General features: G+C 42.5%; 1 protein-coding gene across 2 annotated transcripts in view; it reads left to right on the top strand.

Moving 5' to 3' along the window:
- Positions 1-24,656, top strand: part of MKLN1 (muskelin 1) — a 399,844-nt gene that overhangs the window by 174,531 nt on the left and 200,657 nt on the right. The window lies entirely within an intron of this gene.

Consider the following 24,656-nt stretch of genomic DNA (forward strand, 5'->3'; position numbering starts at 1 on the left):
TCTGCCCATCTTGGCCTCCCAAAAATGCTGGGATAATAGGCATGAGCCATTGTGCCTGGCCAAGAAGGCCCTTTCATTTCAACTCTCTCCAGAGGTAACCAATCTGTTGAAGACTGTGAGTGTCCCTCCCACATGTTTTTATAGTTTTACTACACAATAGGCAAGTTTTGCATGTTTAAACCTGTATATAAATAGTGTACATATTTTTTTCTGTAGCTTTTTTTCTCAACATTGTGATTTGGAGATTTATCTGTGGTACTTGTAGAGCGAATCCATTCTATATAACATAATATTATGTTATATAATACTGCAATGTAGTGCTCCATTGTGTAAATGTTCTAGAATCTATTCTCCTGTGGGTGGATATTTGTTATGGCCTGTTTTTTGCTATTCCAAATCATGATGTAAATCATGCCCTGGTGTACGTCTCCTTGAACACATGTATGAGAGTTCTAGGGAATATATCTAGAACAAAAATTGCTAGGGAATAGGATATGCGCACTTCCAACTTGACTAGATTGCCTTCCAGCTTACTGTCCACAGTAGCTGAACCAATTGTTATATATCTCATCAATGATACACGAGAATTTGTCTTGTCTCACATTCTAACCAACGCTGTCAAGTTTTTAAAAAATACACATATCTAAGCCCTATTTTCATAGATTCTGATAGGTTCACTCTGGAGTGTGGTTTGAAATAGGCTACAGGTGGTTCTAAAACACAAATAAAGTTAAGTCTGTTCCAAGTATGCATGCGTATATGATCTAATATATTGATATGTGAATCGTCACCCTGAGGCTACTCTGGTGCTCTGTTGGTAGCATCTGTGTTGGCTGGATTTAGATGTTTGAGGAAAGGGTGGGGAAGTACCACTCTCCAACATACAGATACACTTTGAATAAAAAAGCAGTCTGTGATTTACCAGTGCACTGGACTGTAGTTGATCTAAAGCCCTACCTTTGCCAGCTACGTGAATAGGGTGGGCCCTTTCTGAGTGCTGCCTTCCCTCTTACCAGGTGTGTGGCTGGGTATCAGCTGTCAGGGCTTGCATACGTGTGGTTGCTTAGGGCAAGGTGCCTGTCAGCTATGTCTGCCAGCCCGCTGGGTGGTGTCACTGTGTGGAGCATTTGTGGCTTTTTCAAAGCCCTGAGGAATCTGAGAAGCAAGTGAGGGGAATGATGCATGAAAACAAAAGGCAGTGGAAAGAGTGACCAGCCAGCAGGCTCCAGCAGGCTAGAACGCTCTGTCCTTGTTATTACTGCTTCAGGAAAATGCTGCCAGCTTCCTGGCAGGGCCTGGAAGGTAGAGGCTTCTTGAGAAAACAAGGATAAGTGATGCGTACTCTGAGGCTGAGATTCCGGTTCCCCAGCCTCCCCACTTTTCCAGCAGAAGCTGCAGGGTGAGGATGGGGAACCATTTGCTCCTTGGTGGGTTTGGCCAGTCTTTCATTCTCTCCTGGCTGCTGTCCTAAGAGTTTCTTCTCCTTTCTTCCACTCATAAGCAGCACAGCTCTGGTCTCAGAGGCCTAGCAGGGCTGGCCTGGGAGGGAAGCTGGGCGGTGCCCTAGGCAGAGCTGTTCCCCGAGGAGTGATGTGAAGGTCAGCCTAGGGGAGGAAAAAGGGCCTCAGCCATAATTCCCATTCAAGGAGTGTTTGCCAAAGATGAACCTCCTGGTGTGGGGCAATGAGACACGGGATGCGCTCATACCTTGTCCACTTTCCCCCTGGTATTCACAGGATAGCCTAACCCAATTTTCCGAAATGAGGTAGAAGCTCAGCAAAGGTAAGCGTTTCCATGTTAACTTATTATCGGATGGATGTGAGGACCTGTCGTAATTGGACTTGCCAAAAGTCAACTTCTATTTTCCCTCCTGACAATCACCTTTCTTTGGCATATAAAATACATGGATGCAAAATTAGGGAAGAAGTCAGCATTCTTTTCTTCTCTTAAAAAGTAGCGATGAGGATAATGAATAAAAATAGGCCTCTGTAGATACAATAGGGCTGAGCTGAGGGTGTGGTTTGCTTGGCAACAGCTCAGGCAAAGCTATTTCTCTTGGTCCTGGAATGCCCTTGACTTCACCTCTGCCTGATGCAGTCTTAAGAGACCAGCTTGATTGTGAGTTTTTTTGGTGAAACTCCCATCAATAGTTAGTCATTCCCTTTTTTCTGGCCCCATAGCATTTTGCTCTTGTAAAAACCATTCATCATATTGCGTGACAATTACTGACTTGGGATCATGCCTTATTCTCTGCGTGTGTGTTTCCTCAGCATCTATGGACTTTTTTTTTTTTGAGACACAGTTTCACTCTGTTGCCCAGGCTGGAGTGCAGTGGTGCCACCTCGGCTCACTGTAACCTTTGTCTCCTGGGTTCAAGAGATTCTCGTGCCTCTGCCTCCCAAGGAGCTGGGATTATAGGCATGTGCTACCATGCCGGGCTAATTTTGTATTTTTAGTACAGACAGGATTTCACCATGTTGGCCAGGCTGGTCTCGAACTCCTGATCTCAAGTGATCTGTCTGCCTCGGCCTCTCAAAGTGCTAGAATTACAGATGTGAGCCACTGCGCCCAGCCAATGGACTATATTTTAACATAGTAGTTCTTTGATAAATGTTTATTGAATGAATCAAAGTTCCTAAGAAGATATCAGTCCTCAGCTCTTATATTTTCTTAATTATCCCCTGCCTTTTCCTTTGTGGTGTGATCTGCAAGCAGTTTCATCTGCACGTGGAATGAAGGACATGCTAAAAGTAAATGTAGGTTTGTTTTTTTTTCCTCCCCCAAGGAATTGCCTCAGTAGGAATGGGTGTTTCAGATATATCATTCTGTTACAGGTACAAAAAATTGTTTCCAGGAAACACTGCCATCATTATCTCTGAGAGGCAAGTCAGTAGAAATTGTTATTTTCCATTTACAGATGGACAAATGGAAGGTTTCTTTCTCATTTACCAATTACAGCAGGTCCACTCTGTTTAAAGTACTGTGCTAAGATTTTTATGGGCTACAAAGATGTACAAGACAAGGTTCTTGTTTCAAATAAGAATGTCATAATCTTATTTGGATAAAACAATATTTATATAACAAAAGAACTACAACTCAGGAGCATATAGTTTGAGGCATATGAGTGGTCCCCAAAAGGAGCCCCAATGGGCCAGGCACGGTGGCTCACACCTGTAATCCCCAGCACTTTGGAAGGCCAAGATGTGTGGATGGCTTGAGGCCAGGAGTTTGAGACCAGCCTGGGAAACATAACAAGGCCCCATATATACTTTTTAAAAAATTAGCTGGAAGTGATGGTGCACACCTGTGGCCCAGCTTCTTGGGAGGCTGAGATGGGAGGATCGATTGAGCCCTAAAGATTGAGGCTGCAGTGAGCCACAATCGTGCCATTGCACTCCAATCTGGGTAACAGAGTGAAATGAAACCCTGTCTCAAAACAAAACAAAACAAAAAGTACCAAAGGGAATATAAAAGGCAGGCAAAAGAATGTCCAGCTAAAGTGATCAGGTATATCATCCTGTCCCATCTGAGATGAATAGGTTTTGTGCTGGTTATTCTCCATCTGGCCCCTGTACTGGTTTTCTGTGACTGCTGTACAAATTACTACAAACTGGGTAGGTTAAAACAACAGAATTTTATTTTCTCACGGTTCCAGAGGACAGAAGTCTGAAATCAAGTGTTGGCAGGGCCACACTCCTGAAAGCTCTGGGGGAGAATCTTTTCCTTGCTTCTTCCAGCGTCTGGGGGCCCCAGGCTTTCCTTGGCTTGTAGCCACTCCTCTGAGGTCACATTGCTTCCTCCTTTTATCTCTTAAAGTTTCTGCTTCTCTCTTATAAGGATACATGTGACTGCATTTAGGGCCTACCACAGTGATCTAGGATAAGATCCTCCTCTCAAGCTTCTGAACTTAGTCACATCTTTTGCCATGTAATGTAATATTCCCAGGTTCCAGAGATTAGGCTGTGGGCATGTTTTGTGGGGGAAGGGAGGAGAATATCATTCAGCCCATTATAGCCCTGATATGGTTAGGCTTTGTGTCCCCACCCAAATGTCATCTTGAATTTTAATCCCCATAATCCCCACATGTCTGGGGAAAGACCAGTGGGAGGTGACTGGATCATGGGGGAGGTATCCCCCATGCTGTTCCCGTGATAGTGAGTGAGTTCTCATGAGATTTGATGGTTTTATAAGGGGCTCTTCCCCCTTTGCTTCTCACTCTTCTCTCTCCTGCCCCCATGTGAAGAAGGTCCTTGTTTCCCCTTTGCCTTCCGCCATGATTGTAAGTTTCCTGAGGCCTCCCCAGCCATGTGGAACGGTGAGTCAATTAAACCTCTTTCCTTTATAAATTGCCCAGGCTCCAGTAGTATCTTTAAATTATAGTAGTGTGACAATGGATTAATACAAGCCCCGTGTCCTTCTCTGCCATACTTTGTTCCCGACAAGGATGTTACCCCACAGATTTTATCCCCTGGGAGCCAGTGCCCTCTGGCTTACTGTTGGGTTTGTCCAATGGCAGGCATCAGCAAGTATCAGAGGGTAGGAGGCAAAAGAGGTTCAGATATTTCTTCTCCTTTCCTTCCTGCTTTAGCGCCATGGGTTTGGCATTAGGTATGCCCCTTCACAGTTCTAGCTCTTTCTGGACTCTGATAAACTATTTCTCTTCAGGCCTGGACTTCTACTGCTACTCGACCTTGGCTGCCTCAGTATCCTCTTAAGTTCCCGTCACCCTCCCTACATCCTTGTAAATATCAATTTCATCAAATGATTTTCAAAATCCCAGCGCAATGTGCCTTCAGTTTCCTGCCATGATCTTGAGTGATAGAGATTCCAAGAAGCAAAAATTTAATTTTCAGAACAGAGAGATATACTCAGGTTACCTCAATCTAAGCTTAAGACTAATACAAGCCCCATGTCCTTCTCTGCCACACTCTGGCAATGAGGAGTGGGAAGGTGATTCAGCACACAGTGCCGCCCTAGCAACTGGGTTATCTTGTGGGCTCTTCAGTAGTCAGTATCTGTTGCTTTGCACTCTAATTATCTGCTACTATTGTGACTCTCCACTGCCCTTGTTGCTCAGTACTTTCTATTCTTTTCTCATCTCACAGCTTCTATTGCTGCATGCTTTTTGCTGCCACATGACCTCAGCTTTCTTCCTTCTCTCTGTGTATCTTTTAGTTTCTGCCCATTTCTAACTGCTGACTCCCTCTTTGTATTTCATATTCAACTCAACAAAAGAATCTGCCTGGTTTGGCTGTTCAACATCAAGTGCAGATGGTTAGGCAGAGCCTTCTTTTTAAAAAAAAATTTTATTTTTTTAAAGTAGAAATAAATGGGGGTCTCACTGTGTTGCCCAGGCTAGTCTTGAACTTCTGGGCTCAGGCAATCCTTCCACCTCAGCCTCCCAAAGTGCTGGTATTACAGGCATGTGCCATCATGCCCGGCTAGCAAAGCCTTCTTGACAAACCATCTCATGAGCATAGGTCTGATGCCCTAGATCAGGTGTCCCCACCCCTGGCCTCAATGGCTTTGTTTGGAATGGCAGAATAAATTGTTACGTAATTTGGTGTCCTGTCTATTAGAAACCTAGAAGGGGGTTTATGGGTGTGGCAGACATGATGACACTTGCAGGAAGTGGGGAAGGATGGTTATTAAAACCCACAAGTAGCCAGGTGTGGTGGCTCACGCCTGTTGTCCCAGCACTTTGGGAGACCAAGGTGGGAGGATCCCTTGAGGCCAGGAGTTTGAGACCAGCCTGGCCAACATAGCGAGACCTCATCTCTACAAAAAATGAAAAAACAACCCCAACCGCAAATCCTTACCAATGGACTTTAATAAGGTACAGGATCTAGTACCCACTTGTTTCTTATCTCTTACTACCAGGAAGCAGCACAGCATACTTTAGTGTTTAACAGCATGCATCACTAGAGACAGACCACTTGAGTTCCAATCCTAGCTCTATCACATGATTGCTGTGTCATTTGGGGGCAGTTATTTAACTTTCCTGTACCTCAGTTTCCTCATCTGGAAAAGGTAAAATCAGTATCTACTTCATAGACTTGCTGGGAGAATTAGTTAATATCTTTCATGTGCTTCAAATAATGCTACTAGTAAGGGCTATTTAAGTGTTTGTTAGGTAAATAAAATATTTCCCCCCATTCACTACATTCCAGCCACACTGGTCTCATTGCTGCACCTCCAGCAGGCCAAGCACACTTCTGACCAAGGGCCTTTTTGTTTGTTGTTCTTCTAGGGGGACACATGACCAATTTCCTTACCTCTTTCTATTCTTTGCCCAAATATTGTCTTTTAAATGATGACAATGCTATTTAAAATTGCAATTCTTGGCCAGGTGCGGTGGCTCGCACCTGTAATTCCAGTACTTTGGGAGGCCAAGGCAGGTGGATTACTTGAGGTCAGGGGTTCAAGACCAGCCTGACCAACATGGTGAAACCCCATCTCTACTAAAAATACAAAATTAGCCGGGTATGGTGGCGGGTGCCTGTAATCCCAGCTACTTGGAAGGCTGAGGCAGGAGAATCTCTTGAATGCGGGAGGTAGAGGTTGCAGTGAGCCGAGATGGCACCATTGCACTCCAAGCCTGGGCAACAAGAGCGAAATTCCGTCTCAAACAGTAAATAAATAAAAATGAAATTGCAATCCTCTGTACACCCCTGCTTTATTTTTCTCATTATCACTTACCTACTTCTAATACTCTATATAAATTTGCAAATTTGTTTTTCACCTATCTCTCCCAGCTAAAGGGTAAGCAAGGGCAGGGCTGTTGTTTCATTCTATGATGTATCCCAGCTGCCTAGAACATTGCATGGAACGTAGTGGGCACTCATGCTCTTTGTGGAATGAATTAACAAACTGTATTCAGGTAAACAAACTTGGGATCTATTTTGAAGATTGATTTCAAAATGAGCTTCCTATGCATGTGCAATGCCAAAGATCTTCCCAAAAGTTGTTCATTTAAGTTGAGTAGATTTCCCTTCCACAATATCATTTATTTTAATAAACTGATTAGCCAACTGTCTTTTCTCCCCAAAGATAAAGGTAAACTTTAGCTGAAACTTAGGTCAACATCTCTTTAATTCCTAGTGAACATACTTTGAATTAATGAGATAGACCAACTCCTAATTAATTGCTGGTAGACTCTGTAGCACTGTGATTTATCCAACATGAGCTAAAAGCTATAGCTTATCATCAGGATATGGAAAGACAAGAACTAATAACACTGACTCTAGGTCAGATAAGTTGCCAGGCTTAAATCTGTGAGGCAAATATCATCATCACCATAGTACAGATAAACAAACCAAGGCCCCAAATCACATACCTAATAGGTAATAGAGCCAGGATGCAAACTATCAGTTTCCAGAATCCATGCTTTTCCTTATATCTCATTTTATTTTTATTTATTTATTTATTTATTTATTTGAGACAGAGTCTCACTCTGTCATCCAGGCTGGAGTGCAGTGGCATGATCTTGGCTCACTGCAACCTCCGCCTCCCGAGCTCAAGCAATTCTCCTGCCTCAGCCTTCCAAGTAGCTGGGATTACAGGCATGTGTCACCACACCTGGCTAATTTTTGTATTTTTAGTAGAGATGGGGTTTCATCATGTTGGCCAGGCTGGTCTCGAACTCCTGACCTCAGGTGATCCACCCGCCTCAGCCTCCCAAAGTGCTGGGATTATGGGCATGAGCCACCGCACCCAGCCCATCCCATATGTCATTTTAAGCTTCAAATTTCTCATTTGTGATATGTAGTGACAGTACTTATGTACAGAGTTGTGACAATTAAAAATAATATATATATAATGCAGAATACATATGTAATATATATAACACAATACAGCTTTCATTTATTTTATATATATATAAAATACAGCTTTCATTTTATTTAACATATATAATGCAGAATGCAGTTTTCATTATGGCTGTACTTAGGAATGGTGATGCGACTTTTCCCATGGGGAATAATCACAGCTGCTCCAGTTGGATGACAGCAATAAGTTCTACAGAGGTGAGTTAGTTGGAGTAGTCACATTAAAAAAAAAAAAAAGAAAACAGAAAAAAAGACATTTAAATAAAAAAAAAAAAGTTTGAAAATAGGCCAGGCATGGCAGCTCACATCTGTAATCACGGCACTTTGGGAGGACGAGGTGGGAGGATCTCTTGAGACCAGGAGTTCGAGACCAGTCTCGGCCACATAGTGAGACCCTGCCTCTACAAAAGAAATTAAAAATTAGCCGGGTGTGGTGGCGTGCGCCTTAAGTCCTAGCTATTCGGGGGGCCGAGGTGGGAGGATGGCTTGAGCATAGGAATTTGAGGCAGTAGTGAGCTATGACCATGACACTGCACTCCAGCCTGGACAACAGAGCCAGGCCCTGTCTCTAAAATAAGAATAATATAGAGTTGACCTTATGGACTCTCACTAGTAAAATTTGAGGCAAGTTGATCATGAAAATGTTGTTTGTATGGTTGTATAAAAATGATAGTTTTTTTTTGCAAAGCAAAAGCCATGCATTCAAAGTGATTTAAAAAGTTGGGGAAGGGAAGAAAGGAGGCGAGAATGCCAGCTAATAAATGTTGAGAAAATGATGATGCTTAAGAAAAACACTGTTGTGCAATCCCCAAGGATCATCTGTAGATGATAAAGCCATTAAGTGAAAGGTTAATGGATATTAGGGCTCTAATCATGTCCCCCAAAAAAGATATGTTGAAGTCCTAATCCCTAGCACCCCAGAATGTGCCCTTATTTGGAAACAGCATTGTGGCACAAATAATTAGTCAAGATACTGGAGTAGGGTGGGCTCCTAATCCAATCTGACTGCTGTCCTTATAAGAAGACCAGGGAGAACATCATGTGAAGATCAAGGCTGGATTGAGGTGTTGTAGCTGCAAGCCAAGGAATGCCTAGGGCTACCAGAGGTTGGAATAGGCAAGGATTTTCCCCTGCAGGTTTCAGAGGGAGCATGGCCCTGCCAACACATTCTTTTCCTACTTGCAGCTTCCAGACAATACATTTCTGTTTTTTAAGCCACCCAATTTGTGAGTACTTTGTTACCATAGCTCCAGGAAACTAATGGGGAACAGGACTGACACAGTGCACCAAAGCATCATCCCACATATATAAAAGATAGAGCTCTCCAAAGGAGGGATTTGTTAGTTACCACTTAATCAAGTTTCAAGCTTAACAGCACTAATAGTGGGACAACCTGACATTGTATATCTCCCGATATGATGCAGTAAGAGGTACACAATATCACTTTGATAGACTGATTGCAATAGGAGGTTGAGTTTTTTTTGCTACCACTTACCTCTGGGCTGGCTTTGTCACTTGCTTTTGCCAACATAATGCAGTTGAAGTGACAGAGTGCCAGCTGTAAACCTAGGCCTCAACAGAGGCTTCTACACTCCTTCAGACCCTGCCTTTTCCATGAGAACATGCCAGGGCTAGCTTGCTAAGTGTGAGAGGCTAATGGAACTGAGCCCAGTCATCCCAGCTGAGATCATCCCAGACTGACCAGCTCCTAGTCAACTTACCAAATGACTTGGATGAATGAATCAGTCCAGCCAAAATCAGCTGAGCCCAGTCCAGAGCAGCAGAACTACCTAGCCAACGGTTCTTAATATTATACCACTGAATTTTGGGATGGTTTGTTATGCAGTAATAGCTAATGGTTATAGTCATCTATGTTGTAATTTTTGCATTAGTTTAAATGCAAACTGATCATGAGGAAACAATCAGAAAAATGTATAGTGAGAGGCATTCTGCAAAACAACTGGACTAGATGCTACAAAACAGTAAGTGCCTGGCCGGGCACCGTGGCTCACACCTATGTCCAATACTTTGGAAGACTGAGGTGGGAGGATCACCTGAGGCCAGGAGTTCAAGACCAGCCTGGGCAACATGGTGAGACCATCTCTACAAAAAATAAAATATTAGCTGGGTGTGGTGGTGTGCACCTGTAGTACCAGCTACTCCAGAGGCTGAAGCAAGAGGATCACTTGAGACCAGGAGTTTGAGGCTGCAGTGAACTATGATCACGCCACTGCTCTCTAGCCTGGGCAATAGAGTGAGACCCTGTCTCTAAATTAATTAATTAATAATAATAAAAGTCAGTGTCATGAAAAGCAAATAAAGTAGGGAAATGGTTCTTGATAGTCTAGAATAGGGTTTTTCAATTTAGGTATTAAATGACATTTTGGACTAGGTCATTCTTTGTTTTGGGGGGCTGTTCTGTGAATTCAGGCTCTTTAGCAGGCATCCCTGGTCTCTAGATACTAAATACCGGTAGCACCCCCAGTCATGACAATCAAAAATGTCTCCAAGCATTGCTAAAAGTCCGCCTTGGAGCACTGGACTAGAGAAACGGAATCAAATGCAATGTATGGACCTTGTTAATATCTTGGATCAAAGGCTGTGTAAAAGACATTTGGGACGAATGAAGAAATCTGAATATGAACTTAGAGATGTTATTATTGAATCATTGTTAATTTTCCTAGGCCTGAAAATGGAACTGTAGTAATGGAGGAGAATGCCCTTATTCTTAGGAGATGTATGCTGAATTATTTTAAGTGAATAACTGTAAAGTATTCAACTTACTTTCTAATGCTTCAACGGTTAAAAATGTATATTTACAGAAAGAGATAAAGCAAAAGTGAAAAAAGTGTTAATAATTGGTGAATCTAGGTGAAGAGTATAGGCACATTCCTTGTACTATTCTTCCATCTTTGTGGATCTGAAAATTTTCAAACTAAAAAATTGGGGAAAGAACGAGTTTATTGCATCTCTACTGCCTGGCTCTTCATTAATCTAACGTGATAGAAGGAGGAGGCTTGTTTTAAATGAATCTGAGTGCTTATTTTGTGTTGCCTGGGAAATGAGCTGGCTCAAACCAGGTGTGGAGAGCTAGGGCTGAGGAAGGGGGCTTCTCCCAGCCTGAGAAACTGTACACAAGCTCATCTTCCCAAGGGACCACTGTCTTCCTTTCCCTTGTGTAACATTCCACAGGACCCAAAGTCTAGATGCTGGGCAGCTTGTGTGCGTTTCCCAGATATCTCTGGTAAATAGCTGACAGTAAATTCCAGGCTGCCTGGTGCCAAGATAATCTGATTATCCCTTTCATGATAAGGCTGCTCTCACACTTGCTACATACAAAAAAGAGACCCAAAGAAGGACAGAGTTCCCTTCCTTGGAACACAAACCATCTTGTGAGGCTAGCAGGTCACCCAGAGGACGATGGGAGGATGGGGTCCCTGTGCCTTCTCTTCTCTTAATGACTTTCCTTGTAAGTTTTCTCTTTCCACAGAAAAACCTAATTTCTTAACCTCTACCACGTGACAGGGAAATTCAAATCAAGCTCTGGTGCATTAAAATGGCAACTGCAAAGAGACCCATTTTGCAAGAGAGCTAATGTTTATTTTTTTAATTTTAATTTTTGCTCTTATTTTTATTTTATTTTGTAAAGACAGAGTGTCACTATGTTGCCCAGGCTGGTCTCAAACTCCTGGGCTCAAGCAATCCTCCCACCTTGGTCTCTCAAAGTGCTGGGATTATGGGCATGAGCCATCATGCCCAGGCAAGAGCTAACATTTAAAACACAGGCAGAACTCAGAAGCCAAAAAGATAAATGCTGATAAACGCATTGTGTAAAACATTTAAAACCTTTATACGGAAGAATAAAAATGACAACAACAAGAAAACACCATGAATAGAGCCAAAGACAAATGACACAGTAGAAAAAGTTGCAATCCAACAGAAAAAGTGCTTATTTCTTTATTTTACTAAAAGATCTTACAGTTTTATGAGGGAAAAAATGGAAAGAAAAAATGCATAACGAATAGGAACAAATATTTCATACAAATAAGAGTGGCAAAAAGCCAGGTGTGGTAGTTCACGCCTATAATCCCAACACTTTGAGAGGCCAAGGCGGGAAGATCACCTGAGCTTAGGAGTCTGATACCAGCCTGGGCAACACAGCAAGACCTCGTCTCTACTAAAAATAAAATAAATTAACTGGACATGGTGTTATTTGCCTGTAGTCCCAGCTTCAAGGAAGGCTGAGGCAGGAGAACTGCTTGAGCCTGAGAGATGGAGGCCGCAGTGAGTCATGATTGCGCTACTGCACTCCAGCCTGGGTAACAGAGCAACGTCCTATCCAAAAATAAAAAAGGAAAAAAACACTTGAAAAAATACTTAGCTTCATTAGTGCTTAGAAAAATGCAGGTCACAACAATGTGATACCATTTTTACCTATGAGTGACAAAAATGTTTAAATTCAATAAAACTTAGTTTTGGCAAAATTACTGTGAAACTTACACTGTCGATGAATATAAAGGAACAACTTTTTTGGCGGTTACAATTTGGGAACATGTAACCCAATCTTAAATGTACATGTATTTTGATCCAGCAATTTTCATTGAAAAGAATTTATCCTACAGAGAGAGTCATACAAGTCCCCAGTGACATGTGTATAAGGATATTCATGGAAATGTTGTTTATAATAATAGTGTAAGTAGAAATGATTTAAATGTTCAGCAGTTAGGCAACAAATAAATTTATGGCCCATCCAATGATTAAAACATCTACAAGTGCTATTATGGAAATATTTCTGCTATATTACTAAATGAACAAAGCAAGGTATAGGATGCTATATATTATTTGCTTTGTGTAAAAATGCAATCTATTTTATATAATCTTAATATGGAAAAAATACACCAGAAATAATTAACAGTGCTTGCCTTGTGATAAGAGTGGGAAGGAGATGTTTCCCTTCCATTTTAAACCAGTTTGAAGTTTCAATTTACAGTTGCCCCTTGAAGAACATGGGTTTGAATTGCATGGGTCCACTTGTATCTGGATTTTTAAAAACCAAACTCAGATAAAAAATACAGTAGTTGGCTCACACCTGTAATCCTAATTACTCGGGAAGCTAAAGTGTGAGGATTGCTTGATGCCAGGAGTTTGAGACCGACATAAGCAACATAGCAAGACACGATCTCTTTATTTATTTTCATTTTTATGTATTTATTTATTTTGAGATGAAGTCTCACTCTATCACCCAGGCTGGAGTGTAGTGGCATGATTTCAGCTCACTGCAGCCTCAACCTCCCAGGCTCAAGCGATCCTCCCACCTCAGCCTCCCAAGTAGCTGAGACCACAGATGGGTGCCACCATGCCCAGCTAATTTTTTTGTATTTTTGGTAGAGATGGAGCTTCACTGTGTTGCCCAGGCTGATCTGGAACTCATGGACTCAAGTCATCCACCTGCCTCAGCCTCCCAAAGTGCTGGGATTACAGGCATGAGCCTCTGCACCTGACCAAGACCTCATCTCTTAAAAAGATATATATACAGGCCGCGCGTGGTGGCTCATGCCTGTAATCCCAGCACTTTGGGAGGCCGAGGCAGGCAGATCACGAGGTCAGGAGATTGAGAACAGCTTGGCTAACATGGTGAAACCCTGTCTCTACTAAAAATACAAAAAATTAGCCAGGTGTGGTGGCGGGCGCCTGTAGTTCCAGCTACTTGGGAGGCTGAGGCAGGAGAATTGCTTGAACCCGGGAGGCGGAGGTTGCAGGTTGCAGTAAGCCGAGATCGCGCCACTGCACTCCAGCCTGGTGACAGAGCGAGACTCCGTCTCAAAAAACAAAATATATATATATGTGTGTGTGTGTGTGTATACACAAATACTGTGTGTGTGTGTACACACACACACACACACAGACAGTATTTGTAGATACGAAGCCCAAAATCTTGAGGGCTGACTTTTTGTATCTGCAGGTTCTATATGGCCAACTGCAGGGCTTGAGTATGTGTAGATTTTAGTATATATAGGGGCCTTAGAACCACTCCCCCCAAGTCTACTGAGGGATGATACAATTTTTATTATGGTCATGTATTACTTTTACAATGGAAAAAAAATGCACAGATTGTGCCTTGGAACAACTTTCAAAATGTCAATCAGTGCTCCTTATGATACTTTTGAAATAGGACAAGGTTGTGTGCAGGGTAAATTGTTTTTAGCTAGAGATGCGAATATGCAAATGGTACTCATCCATTACAACTAAAAGTGTGAATTTTAGAACCTAGGAAGATTGGATCAGAGCAGTTACCAAGTTCATCCTTGAAGCAGCTCAGGTTCAGCCTTTAGCCAGACTCCTATTGGAAAGCCCAGCAAGGGAAAAATAATGTAATAGGAAATTTTCTTTCTCCTTCTCTTTCTTTGCCTCTTTGTGGAATTTCTTCAGGAACATGCAAGTTAAGATATACATGTGACGGCCGGGCGCGGTGGCTCACGCCTGTAATCCCAGCACTTTGGGAGGCTGAGGCGGACAGATCACGAGGTCAGGAGATCGAGACCACGGTGAAACCCCGTCTCTACTAAAAATACAAAAAATTAGCCGGGCGCGGTGGCAGGCGCCTGTAGTCCCAGCTACTCGGGAGGCTGAGGCAGGAGAATGGCGTGAACCCGGGAGGTGGAGCTTGCAGTGAGCCGAGATGACGCCACTGCACTCCAGCCTGGGCGACAGAGCGAGACTCTGTCTCAAAAAAAAAAAGATATACACATGACTCAGAGGTACTGAGATATGAAAAAAATTTGCCAAGGTGCTTGGATGATTCTTCCTCTTTACAAATGCACCATATTTGTGCCTGGCTGGTTCTCTTTAAAGCACCCAAGGTATTAATCTGAGAGGACAGCCTCTATCAGGGGAACATTTTTTTGTTCTCAGTGAAGTGGCACATTCAGTTCCTGGTGCAGGCTCACTCAATTTCCATTAGTCATTTCACAGCTGTATCTTGGGAAAAGAAAATTTCAAATACTTTTGGCTGATTTCACAAGTAAACAAAAAACAAGGCCTTCCCTCTATTCTCACAGATCCTGTTTGTTTACAGTTTTCAAGTCAATAAAACACGCCTGTCTTTGTAGATGTTTCTCCTAAGTGTTTTAGTTGTCTGCTGACCTATCTGCCTGGCTTCCACTCTACTCTTGTACCTAGATTTGTTGCCCTCATGTTGCAGGTGAATGCTGGACCACCCACTCTAGTTTGTTATTAAATCGATGGTGCAATTTTTGTTTGGTAGTTTAGTATTCTAAGGTTGTTTATGGACACCATTTAGAAATGAGGGTCAACTATCAAGCGAAATACTGGATCTGATCGTAGGTTTGTTATTTTTTAAGTTGTTTAAGGGCATCAGATTAGCACTTTGGGAGGCCGAGGTAGGAGGAACGCTTCATGCCAGGAGTTTGAGACCAGCTTGGGCAACAAGAGTGAGATTCTGTCTCTATTGTTTATAAAATTAAAACTTTTGAAAAAGGATATTAGATGAGTGCACAAATTTGTTATTATAGAGTCACTATGAATACTGAAGATGCACATACAGGGATCATTGTTGTAGGGTGGTTTGTGACAGCTGGCCCTGTTTTAGTTATTTCCTCAAGAAGACACTTGAACAATTATTGCGATGCCTCCTCTCTGTAATTACAATAATAATCATGATGATTTTGCAACTGAATATTCAATTCAGGGTGTATACACTCAACTACTGTTTTTAGCTTGTTTCTCTTTTTACATTGATGTCAGCTGCTGTTGTCAGAATTGAACAGAGAAACATTTTTCTGGTGAAGGTCAATGAACTACATGAAAAAAGTAATCTGGGGCCAATACAGGGAATTATGAGAAAAATAATTACAGTTAGGATTTAAGGAGTGCTAACTATGAGCTAGTTTTTTTTCTCCTTGGAGAGAGAAATATAATATTTTCAGCACTTATCTGATTTAAAACTAATAAAATATCTCATTTAACCCTTTTCCCATTTAGAAAAAAAGTGTAGCTCACTGCCAGCACTCATTTAATTTTACATAAACATGCTCTTTGAGGCTGAAGCAAATCTGACTGATTTTCAATGTGAAGATAAAATATAAAAACTGTTCTTAGAGTTAATTCTAAACAGAACTAACATCAGAATCGTCTGAATCATCAGAATTGTCTATTTCAGAGAAATGGGATTCATCAAATGAATCTTTGGCCAACTGTTCGTTAACGATGTTAACATCGCACATAGGAATGCTACGTTTTCTAGGATTTGACATTTTCAGCGATCGAGAATTACTGTATTTTGTAAATGGAAATACCACCTCTAAAAATAGAATGCTATAAACAGAATGATGTCTTTTGTTTCCAAAGTCAATATACTAGAGCGATGTGAAAACAATAATAAAAACAAGATATTTTGTGGCAAAGTTATCTCGGGGTAAATGCTGCAGCCACAAGTGCTGCTGGTGAGTATTCTTGGGGCAAACGAGAAAATGGTTAATAATTATAACTATCTGACAATGCTTTTGCTTCATATCGTAGCCAGTTAAGGAGCCGGGAGTGGGAAAGATGATGAAGCAGAGAAGAGAGGTGTGTAATTAGGGGTAAGGGGGAGAGAATAGAGACTAAAGGAAAATAAGACACAGAAGGAATAGTGAGGTGCAGAGGCTAAGAAAGAAATACAAGAAATAGGTGCAATAAGAATGACAATGACAAGGTTGGAGAGCAGGTGAAGGAGATGGCAGGCAGGAAGGGAGAGGAAGGGGAAGAGAAAAATGGCTGGAGAGTGGGGAGAGAGACAAGTTTGGAGGGTGGGAAAAAAAGCATTTATGTTTGTTTTTAAGATCAATGTGGGGCTGGGGGCGGTGGCTCATGCCTGTAATCCCAGCACTTTGGGAGGCCGAGGCAGGTGGATCACTTGAGGCCAGGAGTTCAAGACCAGCCTGGCCAAGATGGCAAAACACTGTCTCTAGTAAAAAAAAAAAAAAAAAAAAAAATTTAGCCAGGTCTGGTGGGGCACACCTGTAATCCCAGCTACTCCAGAGGCTAAGGCAGGAGAATCGCTTGAACTCCGGAGAAAGAGATTGCAGTGAGTTGAGATCGCGCCACTGCACCCCAGTGTGAGGTGACACAGTGAGACCCTGTCTCAAAAAAAAAAAAAAGAAAAAAAGAAAAAAAAAGAATGTGGAATCCCTAGAGCATGGCATTCATACCACCATCACCTGTTACTGGTTCTCTCTTTGAAATACTGATTAGCCACTGTTCATAACTCTGTAGGTACTCAAATCATTTTAATTGTAGACCTGATGGATACGGTGGGAAGGCAGAAATGGAAATCTTACAAGGTAGATGTTTATGCTGGCTGCCATTGCAGTATTTGGTTTCTTCATGCTGGCTTTTCGGGAGAAATTCCAAAGGGAGGAGGTGAGCTCAGCTGTCAGTTACTAGCAGCTTCCTGCCTCTTCTTATCCTAAGACTTAATGTGGGAAAGTCTCAATCTTGGCTGTACATAGACATCTTTTGAGGAACGTACAAAAATGTTGATACCTATGGTAGATAAAAGAAACGTTGATGCCTAGGCCCCACCCCTAATATGTAATTGGTTTGGGATGTGGGGTGAAGATTTTTAAAAGTTCCCCGTGTGAAGCCAAGGGAGAGAACTGCTGCTCAGAGGCTTCACTATAAATATGTTCACCAGAGAATCCCATTATAACACTGATTATTTTTGGGGCTATGACATCAGTGAACTAAACATTCAGTTGGATAAAACTCAGCCAAAGACCAGAGGTTCTCGACCTTTGTGCTATACATGTAGTAACTGGCATAGCTGTGAATCGCCTGTGGAGCTGTGGGAAGGAGAGCCTCTTGAGGCTTATTTGGAACTCTGCAGGAAGAAAAGAAATCATCAACATAAGAAAGGTCTCTATTAAAACATTATGTTTGAGAAATACTGAACTTGATTTTAACATTATGAGGGCATCTAGTATCTCTTGGAAGGCAAACTTCAATTGTCCTTTTCAGACTAATCTGAAATCAGTCCAGGGAACCTGGAGAAATGGTTTGCTTCTTTTCTGCTTGTTTGTTGTGGTCTATAGCTCAGTTCATTCCTTGTCACATAGGACAGCCCTGTGTTTTCTTGCCCTCTGACCTGCTCTCCAAACTTCCAGAATATGGTTCTTTTCAGGAGTGAAGCTATCTAGGATTTGCTATCACTAGGCTCTCCTACCTCTGTCATTCCCCAGTTCTCTCTGTTGCAGTAACACTGAAACTTATTTAACCTGCCCATCACCTGTGCTGATATTTTCAAGGGGAAGAGGTGGAGATAGAAGCTATCCCACCAGCCCCATCCTTTGATGCCAGGTAACATGTACAATATTTCCATTTAGAGTGGCCTTCCGGAACCAAAACTCCCAATCTGGGAAGGGATTCTAATATGACAACTTTCATGTGAAATAGGAAAAGTTTAATTGACAATCCCACAGGGGCCAATACCTATAGGAGGATGGGATTCTTTCTAGATGATTGTGCTATAACTCTAGGGATAGCGTTCATTAGGAAGTATGGTATTTGGCCTGTGGCCTTATGGAGATAATACTATTTCTATCGCCTCTATTATATTTTACATTCCAACCCTTTCTGAATGTTCCATGTATATTAATTCATTTAGCATCTGACTACTCCACTGTGAGCTCCTCAATAACCAGGTGTACACCCAGCCCCTGACTCATGGGAGGTGACCTATAGATGTTCACTGAATAAATGGATGAAAGTTTAACCAATCCAAGTGGAAGCAGGGGGAAAATGAAAGGAACTAGCTCTGTCTCCTTCACAAAGACCAGGCTGATGATCTGACTTGTGGTGATGGGAGAAAAGTGTGGAAGATCTTGACTTAACATTTCTACCTGGAGTGCTGGGGTACTCTTTTTCTGAGCCAATTTCATTCTTCCCAAAAGGCCGTTGGTTCCAAATACACTAGGCATCAGTGTTGATTGCTTTTCTGAAATATCATTTTGTCAGCTTCGTTTAGATGTGGTAATTTGCAAAGCAACCCCCAGCAGTTGACAGTTCATCCATAGCTGAGTGGTGTTCAGACATTTCCTGGGATTCTTGCCCACCTTCTATGCAGCTGGCAGTGTTTGCCAAACCAGGATATGTGCTCAACCGGGATTAACTTGGAACCAGTAGTGCTTTGTTGTGTCTGAGATTTTTTAAAATTCTAAAAGGGTGAAGGCCCAGCCATTAGTCCAGAAAATAAAAGTGCAGTAACTTATAATTTAAGAATTAGCAGGTGCTTCAAGATGACCTAGTCCACACTGGGTGGATGAGGAAATTATGGTTTTGACAGGTTCAATGAGAAGGTCAGCTGGCTGGTTGCTGAGAGGCCAGGTCTATGATCTGTATCGTTTGTGTGGTACCAAACTGTGCGCTGGGGTCTCTAGATTTATGCTTGTGTGGATGTGTTTCAGCTTTTTGAAGCTCTTTTTCCCTGGCCAGAGACTTCCTGAACCTCCTTCATACATGTTTCAAGGTCACAGCCTAGACCAAAGTGTTTACAAAAAAAACTAAGCACTTATAAAGAGGAATTATTGCCAGCTCCTGAACTCCCAGTGCCCCAGCTCCAACTAAGCTCTGCAAACCAAGGAAGGGATGAAGTGGTCTTTGGAACCAGGAATTTCTTGGTTTGGATGCCAATAGGAAAACGGATGAATTCTGTCTGATTTCTGCAGCAGGCGGAGGCTGCAGCTGCTGTTGCTGCCACCTCCTGGGAGAAGACAGACCTTAGCTTCATACCTGAAGCCAGCCTCAATGTTCACCTGTGTCTTGGGCAAAGGGCACATTGGGGCAGGACTGAAATTACTTTCTCCTGGAAAATAAAAGGGATATCCCCTTACTCAACAAACAGAACCCTGGTATTCTTTGCTTTTCGTTTGTTCGTTTTGGCAATGTTATGCTTGAAGAAATAATCTCAAACAATGACAAAGTTGTAATGAGTTAATACCGGAACCATGAGAGAGCAGAAATAAGATTGAGGCAGAACCATTTGTTTTAGGAAAGTATCAGAGATTCCATCTCTTGGACTTCTGAATCCTGGGGTGATGTTAGGAATGCACGCACTTGAGAATTGTATGATATAGAGGATGCATGAGTTTGGTGAGTCTTAACCTCTAAGAGTCTCGGTTTACTTGTGGGGCTGTTATGAAGATTAATTGAGATAATGCATGTAAGTTCCTCATATGAGAAGTGTTCAATGTGAATTATTTTGAGGCAAGTTCACTCTTACATCCCCATCGTGATTTTCTATATTTACGGACCAAAAAAACTGACCAACAGCCCCATGCTTTTAATTCTTTCTAGTCTTCTGATTTATAGATGATCCCTAAGCAAACTCCTTTTATTTATTTAAACACAATAGTACACTAGTGAGAAGAAATTCAGGAAGAACTAGGAGATTCAATTTAAAAAATATTTCTTGAGTGCCTATTATGTGCTGTATGTGTACAATATAGGTATAGGCCTCAAAAATGTCCCCTGAAGTACATTAGGAAGACCAGGCACAGTGACTCATGCCAGTAATCCTAGGACTTTGGAAGGCCGAGGCGGGAGGATCTCTTGAGGCCAGGAGTTTGAGACCAGCCTGGGCAACGTAGGAAGACCCTGACTCTACAAAAAAATAAATTAGCTGGAGGAAGTGGCCCATGCCTGTAGTCCTAGCTACTCAGGAGGCTGAAGAGGTAGGATCACTTGAGCCTAGGAATTCAAGGTTGCAGTGAGTTATGATCATGCCACTACTGTACTCGTCTTGACAACAGAGTGAGACTCTGTCTCAAAAAACAAAACAAAACAAAAAGTTACATTTGGAAACTGATTGAGAATTGGGGACTTGGGTTCTAGATTGAGATGTGTAAACAGCCTGGTTGTATAAATGACCTTAGTCATGGCAGCTAACATATTTGGATATTAGTTTCTTCATCTGTTGCATAATAATATCATAAAAGGAAATGCTTTTATTTACAGCAGAGCTTGCCTAGGGGATAGCGCATTGAATTCTGTGTTGTGCTTCAACTGCCCTTTAACAGCGCTGTTAAAGAAAACATGAATTTTGAGAGATCCTGGTAAGCTGAAGGAAAACCCTTATAGGACCTATCTGAAGACTTTTTTCCCATGAAATATGGGTCTTGTTTTAACCAATCACATAGAGAGCTATGGATTTACTCTGGCCTATTTGGAGTGTTTGTTTTTCATCCTTTGCTGTGGTTTGAATGTTTGTGTCCCCTCCAAAATTGATCTTGAAAAATTCCCAATGCAACAGCATTAGGAGTTGGGGCCTTTAGGAGGTGATTAGGGAATGATGCTCTGTCCTCATGAATGGGATTAGTAACCTTATAAAAGGGCTGGAAGGAACTAGCTAGGCCCCCTTTTTGCCCTTCCTTCCTTTCCACCATGTGAGGACACAGCCATCCGTCCCCTCTGGAGGATGCAGCAACAAGGCGTCATCTTGGAAGCAGGGAGACTGGGCCCTCACCAGACACTGAACCTGCGGGCGCCTTGATCATGGACTTCCAACCACCAGAACTCTGAGAAATGAATTTCTATTCTTTATGTGTTACCCAGTCTCAGTTACTTTGTTATAGAAGCATGAACAGACTCAGCCTTAAATAGCATAGCAACCATGAAACCCCTTCCTAACAATTAAAAACACATGCTTTTTGCCCTCAGCCAACTGGTGTGTTCCTTTGCCTGAAAAATAAACTCAGCTGTGTTTGTTTTGCTTTGTTAACTTTGGTGGCCTTTAGTAATATTATTATTTGACAATTTGAACAGTACTTTAGAATTTACTTAGTTCCCATATAGCAACTTATTTGGGAAGAAATGTGATGCAATCCAACAGGATGGGCTTTTGAACCAAAAATATTCTGGGTCTGTCACTGATTAGCTCTATTTCCTTGGATAGGTCATTGTGTCAGTCAAGGTCCCAGTCTCTGCCTAGAATTCTTTCTGTTCAGGCTTTGTGGGGGTGACTCTTCATCATTGTACTAGTTTAAGTATTACCTTCTTACAGAAGCTTTCTTTACCATCCAATCTAAAAATTATCCTGGTTTAGTCTCTACATAGCACAGACTAAAATTATCTGGTGGACTTATTTATTATATTTTATTTTGCCCCACCAGAATATTAGCTGTATGAAGTAGGGCCCTGGTATGGCCTGTCTGCTTACCCCTGGCACATCACAGCCTTTCCATAAATATACGTTGCAAGAAAAAGAGAGTGGATAATGACAAACCAAACACAATGAGTTATTCTCTCTCTCAGGGAAATATTTAATATGGAGATGCATACTGAAAGGCATTGGACAGTGATATGGTTTGGCTCTGTGTCCCCACCCAGATCTCATCTCAAATTATAATCCCCACGTGTCAGCGAAAGGACCTGGTGGGAGGTAACTGGATCATGAGGGCGATTTCCCCTATTCTGTTCACGTGATAGTGAGTTCTCAGGAGAGCTGATGGTTTAAAAGTGTGGCACATCCCCCCTTGCTCTCTCCCTCCTGCCACCTTGTGAAGAGAGTGCTTCTTCTTCTTCACCTTCCACCATGATTGTTAAGTTTCCTGAGGCCTCCCCAGCCATGTGAAACTGTGAGTCAATTAAACCTTTCTTCATAAATTACTCAGTCTCAGGTAGTTCTTTATAGCAGTGTGAGAATGGAGTAATACAGAAAATTGGTACCAGGAGTGGGGCACTGCTATAAAGATACCTGAAAATGTGGAAGTGACTTTGGAACTGGATTATGGGCAAAGGTTGGAACAGTTTGGAGGGCTCAGAAGAATACAGGAAGATGTGGGAAAATTTGGAACTTCTGAGAGACTTGTTGAATGGTTTTGACCAAAATGCTGATAGTGATATGGACAATGAAGTCCAGGCTGAGGTGGTCTCAGATAGAGATAAGGAACTCACTGGGAACTGGAGCAAAAGTCACTCTTGCTATGTTTTAGCAAACAGACTGGTGGCATTTTGCCCCTGCCCTAGAGATCTGTGAAGCTATAAACCTGAGAAAGATTATTTAAGGTATCTAGCAGAAGAAATTTCTAAGCAGCAAAGCACTGAAGATGTGATCTGACTGTTTATGAAAAGTGTACAGTCATATGCGTTCACAAAGAGATGATCTGAAATTGCAACTTATGTTTAAAAGGAAAGCAGAGCATAAAAGTTTGGAAAATTTGCAGCCTGACCATGTGGAAGAATAGAAAAACTCATCTCCTGGGGAGAAATTCAAGCTGCCAGCTGCAAAAATTGGATAAGTAAAGAAGAACCAAATGTTAACCACCAAGACAATGCAGAAAATGTCTCCAGGGCATTTCAGAGACCTTCATGGCAGCCCCTTCCATCACAGGCCCAGAGGCCTAGGAGGGAAAAATGGTTTCATGGGCTGATACCAGGGCCCCACTACTCTGTGCAGGCTTGGGACATGGCACCCTGCATCTCAGCCACAGTTGGGGGATGCAGGGTGCCATGCCCATTTTAGCCACAACTACAGCTCGTTGTGGCTAAAAGGGGCCAAGGTACAGCTTGGGCTGTTGCTCCAGAGTGTGCTACCCCACGCCTTGGTGGCTTCTATGTGGTGTTGGGCCTGCAGGTGTGCAAAAGGCAACAGTTAAAGTTTGAGAATCCTCCACCTAGATTTCAGAGGGTGTATGGAAACACCTGGATATCCAGGCAGAAGACTGCTGCAGGGGTGGAGCCCTCATGGAGAACCTCTACTAGGGCAGTGCAGAGGGGAAATGTGGAATGCGAGCTCCCACATGGAGTCCCCACTGGGGCACTGCCTAATGGACCTGTGAGAAGAAGACAACCATCCTCCAGGCCCCAGAATGGCAGATCCACCAAGAGGTTGTACTGTGCACCTGAAAAAGCTGCAGGAACTCAAGGGCAGCCCATGAAAGCAGCTGCAGGGGCTGTACCCTGCAGAGTCACAGGAGCGGAGTTACCTAAGGCCTTGGGAGCCTACCTCTTGCATCAGCATGCTCTGGATGTGAGACATGGAGTCAAAGGATATTATTTTGGAGCTTGAAGATTTAATGACTGCCAAGTTTCAGACTGGCAGTGGGGCCTGTAGCCCCTCTGTTTTGGCCAGTTTCTCCATTTGGAATGGGAGCATTTACCCAATACCTGAACCCCTATTGTATCTTGGAAGTAACTAACTTGTTTTTTTATTTTACAGGCTCCTAGGCAGAAGGGACTTACCTTGTCTCAGAAGAGACTTTGGACCGTAACCTTTTGAGTTAATGCTGGAATAAGACTTTCGGGGACTGTTAAGGAGGAATAATTGTATTTTGCAATTTGAAAAGGACATGAAATTGGGGAGGGGCCAGGGGCAGAATGATATGGTTTGGCCCTGTGTCCCCACCCAAATCTTATCTCAAGTTGTAATCCCCATGAGTCAAGGGAGGGACTTTCTGGGAGGTGAATGGATCATAGGGGCAGATTTCCCCCATGCTCCTCTCATGATGTGAGTGAATTCTCATGAGATCTGATGGTTTGAGTGTCTGAGACTTCCCTCACCGGATCTCTCTCTCCTCCTGCCTTGTGAAAAAGGTGCTTGCTTCTCCTTTGCCTTCCACCATGATTGTAAGTTTTCTGAGGCCTCCCCAGCCATATGGAACTGTGAGTCAATTACACCTCTTTTCTTCATAAATTACCCAGTCTCACGTAGTTCTTTTTTTTTTTTTTTGAGATGGTGTCTTGTTCTGTCAGCCAGGTTGGAATGCAATGGCATGATTTTGGCTCACTGCAACCTCCACCTCCTGGGTTCAAGTGATTCTCCTCTCTCAGCCTCCC

Source organism: Pongo pygmaeus, chromosome 6 (assembly GCF_028885625.2).
Source record: "Pongo pygmaeus isolate AG05252 chromosome 6, NHGRI_mPonPyg2-v2.0_pri, whole genome shotgun sequence".
Classification (NCBI taxonomy): Eukaryota; Metazoa; Chordata; class Mammalia; order Primates; family Hominidae; genus Pongo; species Pongo pygmaeus.